The sequence below is a fragment of the Lolium perenne genome, chromosome 7, assembly GCF_019359855.2.
Source record: "Lolium perenne isolate Kyuss_39 chromosome 7, Kyuss_2.0, whole genome shotgun sequence".
Lineage (NCBI taxonomy): Eukaryota > Viridiplantae > Streptophyta > Magnoliopsida > Poales > Poaceae > Lolium > Lolium perenne.
The window spans coordinates 108,305,650-108,314,062 of NC_067250.2; positions in this window are offsets into that span (position 1 = coordinate 108,305,650).

An 8,413-nucleotide genomic window follows, 5' to 3' on the forward strand; every position below is an offset into this window, starting at 1 on the left:
AGATACGTTTGAGACGTATCAAGCATCCCCAAGCTTAGTTCCTACTCGCCCTCGAGTAGGTAAACGATAACAAGGATAATTACTGAAGTGACATGCTGCTATCATAATCTTGATCAATACTATTGTAAAGCATATGAGATGAATGAAGTGATTCGAAGCAATGGTAAAGATAATGACTAAACAACTTAATCATATAGCAAAGACTTTTCATGAATAGTACTTTCAAGATAAGTATCAATAAGTCTTGCATAGGAGTTAACTCATAAAGCAATAAATTCTTAATAGAACGTTTTGAAGCAATACAAAGGAAGATATAAGTTTCAGCAGTTGCTTTCAACTTCAACATGTATATCTCATGGATAATTGTCAACACAAAGTAATATGATGAATGCAAATAAGCAAGTATGTAGGAATCAATGCACACAGTTGACTCAAGTGTTTGCTTCTAAGATAGAAAGAAGTAGGTAAACTGACTCAACATAAAGTAAAAGAAAGTCCCTTCGCAGAGGGAAGCAGGGATTACTCTTTGTGCTAGAGCTTTTTATTTTGAAAACATATAAACAATTTTGTCAACGGTAGTAATAATTCATATGTGTTATGCATAAAACATCCTATAAGTTGCAAGCCTCATGCATCGAATACCAATAGTGATCGCACCTTGTCCTAATTAGCTTGGATTTCCATGGATTATCATTGCATTACATATGTTTCAACCAAGTGTCACAAAGGGGTACCTCTATGCCACCTTTACAAAGGTCCAAGGAGATAGATCGCATTTGATTTCTCATTTTTGATAGATCTCAACTTGAGGACATCCATACCGAGACAACATAGAAAACAGATAATGGACCCCTCTTTAATGCTTAAGCATTCAACAATAGATAATATTCTCATAAGAGATTGAGGATTAATGTCCAAACTGAAACTTCCACCTTGATACATGGCTTTGGTTGGCGGCCCAATTGATGTAGCCCCACCCATGGTCAACACTACATCAAGACCGACAAGCCCTCCTCGTGGCCCAATGACACGAGCTCGAGCCCAAGCACTACACCAAGAGGTGAATTCGCTCCTTTCCGCGTACGCATTTGATACCCCTTTGGATGGCGTGCTACTTCATGCAAATACCCTATGTTCAATCAGGTACATCGACCAAGACGCGAGCCATGGAGACCAAGCCAATGGAGAGGGAGCTGGAAATGATGAAGATGGAGCTACAGCGCCCCGGCCGGAACTTCCGCCCCCCAGGACCAGAACTTCCGGCCAGATGCCTTCCAGATGCCTTCCCGCGCCCAGAGAAATGGATCAAGCCGGAACATCCGCCCCGAGGGACCGGAACTTCCGCCCACCGGAACTTCCGCCCAAGTTCCGCCCTACTTCTGGAAATGCGCAAAAACAACACTGGATGTTACGGCAAGGAAATGGGAAAATTCCGGAACAAGGCCGGAAGTTGGCCGGAACTTCCGCCCCGACCGGAACTTCCGGCCCACAAGACCGGAACTTCTGCCCCTGACCGGAACTTCCGCCCAAGACGACCGGAACTTCCGCCCCATCGAACTTCAGCACAACAACACTTTTCAGCGTGTAACTTATCCCTTCGCCCCCACCTATAAATAGCCTTGTTGGCTCAGATCTGAGATTAGACTTGATGTGAAATTAAACCTGAGCTTAGCTCACCCTTGTGGGAAGCCTACCTAGATCTTTGATCTTGTACCCACCCGGGCTCCTTATCGACTCGTGAAGACCTCTTTGGTGACTTCTACCGTTTGTTTGATCTTTTGCTTGCACTTCTACCTATTTGGTCCTTTGCTTGCACTTCTATCAACCTTCCGGTCTTTTCACCCTTCTAGATCTCTCGAGCTTCGATTTGTCGATCTCTTTGCGGGACTTCTACCGGAAGGTCTTTTCCTGCAACCTCTATCGAGTTGGTGGTTCGGGCCAACGAGGGAAAACCGATTTGTGTGCGTGTGTGTGTTGTATCCCCACGATTCCCCTCCGCGTTCTTCGTGTTCATTGCGTTCATCCACCTCCCCCACGAGTTCCACCCAAATCCGTGAAGATCGGGCACATCCTTGGGCTTAGCCCTTATCATATGGTATCAGCAGCTCTTTGGTTGCCACGGATTTGACCCCCATGATACGCGTACAACACGCGTCCGTTGGGAACCCCAAGAGGAAGGTGTGATGCGTACAGCGGCAAGTTTTCCCTCAGTATGAAACCAAGGTTTATCGAACCAGTAGGAGCCAAGAAGCACGTTGAAGGTTGATGGCGGCGGGATGTAGTGCGGCGCAACACCGTAGATTCCGCGCCAACGTGGAACCTGCACAACACAACCAAAGTACTTTGCCCCAACGAAACAAAGTGAGGTTGTCAATCTCACCGGCTTGCTATAACAAAGGATTAACCGTATTGTGTGGAAGATGATTGTTTGCGAAAACAGAGAACAAGATTGCAAGAGATTGTATTTCAGTATAGAGAATTGGACCGGGGTCCACAGTTCACTAGAGGTGTCTCTCCCATAAGATAAACAGCATGTTGGGTGAACAAATTACAGTTGGGCAATTGACAAATAGAGAGGGCATGACCATGCACATACATATTATGATGAGTATTGTGAGATTTAATTGGGCATTACGACAAAGCACATAGACCGCTATCCAGCATGCATCTATGCCTAAAAAGTCCACCTTCAGGTTATCATCCGAACCCCCTCCAGTATTAAGTTGCTAACAACAGACAATTGCATTAAGTATTGCGCGTAATGTAATCAGTGACTACATCCTTGAACATAGCACCAATGTTTTATCCCTAGTGGCAACAGCACATCCATAACCTTAGAGGTTCTTGTCACTCCTCCAGATTCACGGAGACATGAACCCACTATCGAGCATAAATACTCCCTCTTGGAGTTACTAGCATCAACTTGGCCAGAGCATCTACTAATAACGGAGAGCATGCAAGATCATAAACAACACATAGACATAACTTTGATAATCAACATAACAAGTATTCTCTATTCATCGGATCCCAACAAACGCAACATATAGAATTACAGATAGATGATCTTGATCATGTTAGGCAGCTCACAAGATCCGACAAAGAAGCACAATTGGGAGAAGACAACCATATATCTACTGCTATGGACCCATAGTCCAGGGGTAGACTACTAACTCATCACTCCGGAGGAGACCATGCCGGCGTAGAGTCCTCCGGGGAGATGATTCCCCTCTCCGGCAGGTGCCGGAGGCGATCTCCTGAATCCCCGAGATGGGATTGGCGGCGGCGGCGTCTCGGAAGGTTTTCCGTATTGTGGCTCTCGGTGCACCGGGGTTTCGCGACGGAGGCTTTAAGTAGGCGGAAGGGCAGGTCAGGAGGCGGCACGAGGGGCCCACACCACAGGGCCGCGCGGCCAAGGGGGGGGCCGCGCCGCCCTAGGGTGTGGCCACCTCGTGGCCCCACTTCGTCTCCTCTTCGGTCTTCTGGAAGCTTCGTGGCAAAATAGGACCCTGGGCGTTGATTTCGTCCAATTCCGAGAATATTTCGTTACTAGGATTTCTGAAACCAAAAACAGACTTGACAAAGAATCGGCACTTCGGCATCTTGTTAATAGGTTAGTTCCGTAAAATGCACGAATATGACATAAAGTGTGCATAAAACATGTAGATAACATCAATAATGTGGCATGGAACATAAGAAATTATCGATACGTTGGAGACGTATCAGCATCCCCAAGCTTAGTTCTGCTCGTCCCGAGCAGGTAAAACGATAACAAAGATAATTTCTGGAGTGACATGCCATCATAACCTTGATCATACTATTTGTAAAGCATATGTAGTGAATGCAGCGATCAAAACAATGTATATGACATGAGTAAACAAGTGCATCATATAGCAAAGACTTTTTATGAATAGTACTTCAAGACAAGCATCAATAAGTCTTGCATAAGAGTTAACTCATAAAGCAATAATTCAAAGTAAAGGCATTGAAGCAACACAAAGGAAGATTAAGTTTCAGCGGTTGCTTTCAACTTATAACATGTATATCTCATGGATATTGTCAACATAGAGTAATATAACAAGTGCAATATGCAAATATGTAGGAATCAATGCACAGTTCACACAAGTGTTTGCTTCTTGAGGTGGAGAGAAATAGGTGAACTGACTCAACAATGAAAGTAAAAGAATGGTCCTCCATAGAGGAAAAGCATCGATTGCTATATTTGTGCTAGAGCTTTGATTTTGAAAACATGAAACAATTTTGTCAACGGTAGTAATAAAGCATATGTATCATGTAAATTATATCTTACAAGTTGCAAGCCTCATGCATAGTATACTAATAGTTCCCGCACCTTGTCCTAATTAGCTTGGACTACCGGATCATCACAATGCACATGTTTTAACCAAGTGTCACAAAGGGGTACCTCTATGCCGCCTGTACAAAGGTCTAAGGAGAAAGCTCGCATTGGATTTCTCGCTATTGATTATTCTCAACTTAGACATCCATACCGGGACAACATAGACAACAGATAATGGACTCCTCTTTTATGCATAAGCATGTAACAACAATTAATAATTTTCTCATATGAGATTGAGGATATTGTCCAAAACTGAAACTTCCACCATGGATCATGGCTTTAGTTAGCGGCCCAATGTTCTTCTCTAACAATATGCATGCTTAACCATAAGGTGGTAGATCTCTCTTACTTCAGACAAGACGAACATGCATAGCAACTCACATGAAATTCAACAAAGAGTAGTTGATGGCGTCCCCAGTGAACATGGTTATCGCATAACAAGCAACTTAATAAGAGATAAAGTGCATAAGTACATATTCAATACCACAATAGTTTTTAAGCTATTTGTCCCATGAGCTATATATTGCAAAGGTGAATGATGGAATTTTAAAGGTAGCACTCAAGCAATTTACTTTGGAATGGCGGAAAATACCATGTAGTAGGTAGGTATGGTGGACACAAATGGCATAGTGGTTGGCTCAAGTATTTTGGATGCATGAGAGGTATTCCCTCTCGATACAAGGTTTAGGCTAGCAAGGCTTATTTGAAACAAACACAAGGATGAACCGGTGCAGCAAAACTCACATAAAAGACATATTGTAAACATTATAAGACTCTACACCGTCTTCCTTGTTGTTCAAACTCAATACTAGAAATTATCTAGACCTTAGAGAGACCAAATATGCAAACCAAATTTTAGCATGCTCTATGTATTTCTTCATTAATGGGTGCAAAGCATATGATGCAAGAGCTTAAACATGAGCACAACAATTGCCAAGTATCACATTACCCAAGACATTTATAGCAATTACTACATGTATCATTTTCCAATTCCAACCATATAACAATTTAACGAAGAAGAAACTTCGCCATGAATATTATGAGTAGAGCATAAGGACATACTTGTCCATATGCTACAGCGGAGCGTGTCTCTCTCCCATAAAGTGAATGCTAGGATCCATTTTATTCAAACAAAACAAAAAACAAAAACAAACCGACGCTCCAAGCAAAGCACATAAGATGTGATGGAATAAAAATATAGTTTCAGGGAGGAACCTGATAATGTTGTCGATGAAGAAGGGGATGCCTTGGGCATCCCCAAGCTTAGACGCTTGAGTCTTCTTAGAATATGCAGGGGTGAACCACCGGGGCATCCCCAAGCTTAGAGCTTTCACTCTCCTTGATCATGTTGCATCATACTCCTCTCTTGATCCTTGAAAACTTCCTCCACACCAAACTTAGAACAACTCATTAGAGGGTTAGCGACAATAAAAATTAACATGTTCAGAGGTGACACAATCATTCTTAACACTTCTGGACATTGCATAAAGCTACTGGACATTAATGGATCAAAGAAATTCATCCAACATAGCAAAAGAGGCAATGCGAAATAAAAGGCAGAATCTGTCAAAACAGAACAGTTCGTATTGACGAATTTTATCGAGGCACCAGACTTGCTCAAATGAAAATGCTCAAATTGAATGAACGTTGCGTACATATCTGAGGATCACTCACGTAAATTGGCATAATTTTCTGAGTTACCTACAGAGAAAACAGCCCAGATTCGTGACAGCAAAGAAATCTGTTTCTGCGCAGTAATCCAAATCTAGTATGAACTTTTCTATCAACGACTTTACTTGGCACAACAAAACACTAAACTAAGATAAGGAGAGGTTGCTACAGTAGTAAACAACTTCCAAGACACAAAATAAAAACAAAGTACTGTAGGTAAAAACATGGGTTGTCTCCCATAAGCGCTTTTTTTTAACGCCTTTCAGCTAGGCGCAGAAAGTGTGTATCAAGTATTATCAAGAGACGAAGTGTCAATATCATAATTTGTTCTAATAATAGAATCAAAAGGTAACTTCATTCTCTTTCTAGGGAAGTGTTCCATACCTTTCTTGAGAGGAAATTGATATTTTATATTACCTTCCTTCATATCAATAGTAGCACCAACAGTTCGAAGAAAAGGTCTTCCCAATATGATGGGACAAGATGCATTGCATTCAATATCCAAGACAACAAAATCAACAGGGACAAGGTTATTGTTAACGGTAATGCGAACATTATCAACTTTCCCCAAAGGTTTCTTTGTAGAATGATCAGCAAGATTAACATCCAAATAACAATTTTTCAGCGGTGGCAAGTCAAGCATATTATAAATTTTCTTAGGCATAACGGAAATACTTGCACCAAGATCACATAAAGCATTACAATCAAAATCTTTAACCTTCATCTTAATGATGGGCTCCCAACCATCCTCTAGCTTTCTAGGAATAGAGGCTTCGCGCTCTAGTTTCTCTTCTCTAGCTTTTATGAGAGCATTTGTAATATGTTGCGTGAAAGCCAAATTTATAGCACTAGCATTAGGACTTTTAGCAAGTTTTTGCAAGAACTTTATAACTTCAGAGATGTGGCAATCATCAAAATTCAAACCATTATAATCTAAAGCAATGGGATCATCATCCCCAATGTTGGAAAAAATTTCAGCAGCTTTATCACAGGCAGTTTCAGCAGTTTTAGCAGTTTCGGGCAGTTTCTCGCGCTTTGCATTAGAAGTGGAAACATTGCTAACACCAATTCTTTTATTATTAATAGTAGGAGGTGCAGCAACATGTGTAGCATTAGCATTACTAGTCGTGGTAATAGTCCAAACTTTAGCTACATTCTTCTCTTTAGCTAGTTTTTCATTTTCTTCTCTATCCCACCTAGCACGCAGTTCAGCCATCAATCTTATATTCTCATTAATTCTAACTTGGATGGCATTTGCTGTAGTAGTAATTTTATTTTCAATATCCCTATTAGCCATAACTTTCGATTTCAAAAGATCTACATCAGCAGCAAGACTATCGACTTTAGAAGCAAGTATATCAATTTTCCCAAGCTTTTCTTCAACGGATTTGTTAAAAGCAGTTTGTGTACTAATAAATTCTTTAAGCATGGCTTCAAGTCCAGGGGGTGTGTTCCTATTATTATTGTAAGAATTCCCATAAGAATTACCATAGCCGTTGCCATTATTATAAGGATATGGCCTATAGTTGTTACTAGAATTGTTCCGGTAAGCATTGTTGTTGAAATTATTATTTTTAATGAAGTTTACATCAACATGTTCTTCTTGTGCAACCAATGAAGCTAACGGAACATTATTAGGATCAATATTAGTCCTATCATTCACAAGCATAGACATAATAGCATCAATCTTATCACTCAAAGAAGAGGTTTCTTCGACAGAATTTACCTTCTTACCTTGTGGAGCTCTTTCCGTGTGCCATTCAGAGTAATTGATCATCATATTATCAAGAAGCTTTGTTGCTTCACCAAGAGTGATGGACATAAAGGTACCTCCAGCAGCTGAATCCAATAAATTCCGCGAAGAAAAATTTAGTCCTGCATAGAAGGTTTGGATGATCATCCAAGTAGTCAGTCCATGGGTTGGGCAATTTTTAACCAGAGATTTCATTCTTTCCCATGCTTGTGCAACATGTTCAGTATCTAATTGTTTAAAATTCATTATGCTACTCCTCAAAGATATAATTTTAGCAGGGGGATAATATCTACCAATAAAAGCATCCTTGCATTTAGTCCATGAATCAATACTATTCTTAGGCAGAGATAGCAACCAATCTTTAGCTCTTCCTCTTAATGAGAAAGGGAACAATTTTAATTTTATAATGTCACCATCTACATCTTTATACTTTTGCATCTCACACAATTCAACAAAATTATTAAGATGGGCAGCAGCATCATCAGAACTAACACCAGAAAATTGCTCTCGCATAACAAGATTCAGTAAAGCAGGTTTCATTTCAAAGAATTCTGCTGTAGTAGCAGGTGGAGCAATAGGTGTGCATAAGAAATCATTATTATTTGTGGTTGTGAAGTCACACAACTTAGTATTTT